This window comes from Nyctereutes procyonoides, unplaced genomic scaffold (assembly GCF_905146905.1).
Source record: "Nyctereutes procyonoides isolate TBG_1078 unplaced genomic scaffold, NYPRO_anot_genome, whole genome shotgun sequence".
In the NCBI taxonomy this organism is placed as follows: Eukaryota; Metazoa; Chordata; class Mammalia; order Carnivora; family Canidae; genus Nyctereutes; species Nyctereutes procyonoides.
Genome location: NW_026575114.1, coordinates 1405928 through 1408231, shown reverse-complemented (window position 1 = coordinate 1408231; position 2304 = coordinate 1405928).

Sequence of the window (2304 nt, the reverse complement as noted above, 5' to 3'; positions counted from 1 at the left end):
ATCCTCAGCAGCTCACCCTGCTTATGTGGGCCAACCCTGAGTGCTAGGGCCACATCTCCACCAGCCCTGTCTCTCTCCAGCCCCGACTTGGCCAGTTTGACTCCTGTCTGACCCTGGCCTGGCCAAGCCCTGGAGCCCAGTCTCTTGACCAGGAAGCCACTCACCCCAAGGGTTGCTATGTCCTCCACATGTCACACTGTGGGCTCCTTGGTATTAGACAACAGTTAAGGAACAGAGGACTGGGGATCCCTGGGTGGCGCAGCCGTTTGGCGCCTGCCTTTGGCTCAGGGCGTGATCCTGGAGACCCGGGATCGAATCCCACGTCGGGTTCCCGGTGCATGGAGCCTGCTTCTCCCTCTGCCTATGTCTCTGCCTCTCTCTCTCTGTGACTATCATAAATAAATAATTAAAAAAAAAAGGAACAGAGGACTGATGCTTTGGGGTGTGTGTGAGAGCTGTGTGTGTGTAAGCTCTGTGTGTGCTGTATGTGTGAGCTGTGTGAGCTATAGGTGTGTGAGCTGTGTATTTGTGTTAGCTGTGTGTATGAGAACTGTGTGTGAGAGCTGTGCGTGCTGTGAGCTGAGTGTGTGAGCTGTGCATGCGTGAGCTGTGTGTGTGTGAGCTGTGTGTGTGTGAGTTGTGCATGCATGAGCTGTGTGTGTGTGAGCTGTGCGTGAGTTGTGCATGCATGAGCTGTGTGTGTGAGCTGTGCATGCGTGAGCTGTGTGTGTATTAGCTGTGTGTGCATGTGTGTGAGCTGAATGTGTGAGTTGTGTGTGAGCTGTGTGATAGCTGTGTGTGTGAGCTGAGTGTGTGTGAGTTGAGTGTGTGTGCATGCCCTGAGTGCTCCTCCTGGCGGTAGGTCGGATGGGCGAGGAGCGTTCAGGCCCTGGTCTCACCCCTGGTCTGACCCTCAGGAGGCAAGGCTGACACAGTTGTGTCCCCCCTGGAGGCAGAGGCCTGGCTGATCCCCAAGGCTTCAATCTCTAGAACAGGAGAGGCAGCTTGTGCCCCCGCCCTCAGGGGCCTGGCCTGGCTCCTCACCCCGGGTCCTCTTGGGGGGCCTGGTGGGCAAAGGGCAGCCAGGTGATGGGGTGCTGAGCTTCTGCTCCAGGCCCAGACACACAACAGGGTCCCCTCCTTATTCTGCTCCTGCCCTGAGGAGTGTGCCCTGGGGCATCCTGCCCTGGTGCGCTGGTTGGGGTGGCACCGCCTGGCCGCTGGAACAGGTCCCGGGGCTCCCACAATTGGAGGGGGGACTGAGGCAGTAGAGGCAGGGACCGTGCGGGGCACTGGCCCGGCGCTGACCACCCTGGGGCCCAGCACCCCCTGGGCTTCTGTGACCGCATAGCGCCGGGAGCCTGGCAGGCAACGTGTCTTGCTTGCAGGTCCTGCTACTTCTCGACTCCTTGCTGAGGGTCACCACTGCCCAGGGATTCTGTCCAAACACCCACCCCTCCCCAGGTGCCCACCTCTGTGTCTGTTCGTTAGTCCCCCAGGGCACGGTCCATATGGGACGTTCACACATGCAGGCACACATGTGCCTGGGCACTTGCACACCTGGGGCGACACTCCCAAGCACTCATGCCTACACACACTGTGCCTTCCTGCACCACATGAGCCATCTCTTTCCTTTCCTGGATTTGAGCTGCAGCCCCTTCCACAATGTCCCCTCTCTGGTCCGTGGGTGGCCTGCCATCAGGGTCCAGTCATTTGAGCCTCCTCTGTGCAGCAACTGGTCCCTCAGGTGAGCTCCCAGAGCCCTGCCCCATGCGGAGGGCAGGACTGTTGCACACACACCACCCCACTCAACAGATGCTGGCCCAGTCTAATCACTCTGGCTCCAGCTCTCTGGGGGTCTCTGGGGTCTTGGGCCAGAGGGGGGAGCCGGAAAGATGGGGCTCAGGCCCTCAAGGCAGTAGGTCACCCACCAATGCACAGGCAGCTGGCCCAGGTCACACCACAGAAGCGGGTGAGGGTGCGGGCTGTCATGGCTGGGCCTCCCCACGTGCACACATGAGGTCACTGTCAAGTGCTGCATGCCCGGAGCTGGGGCTGCCCCTTAGCCCCAGGGTCTTGGTGCAACCGCACTCCTGCAGAGGCACCCAGGCATGAGTGGTGGGGCACCCGGGCTCTGGGCTGTGGGCGTGCAGCAGGGACTCAGGCCCAGCCCCTCAGGGAAGGTCAGCTGTGTGGAGGTGTGTGGAGGGTAGGAGGAGACAGATGCAGCACTCGACACCAGTGGGGGTTCTGCGAAGACCCCGTCCTGCAGATGGGGAGACTGAGGCCCAAGCAGGGACAGGG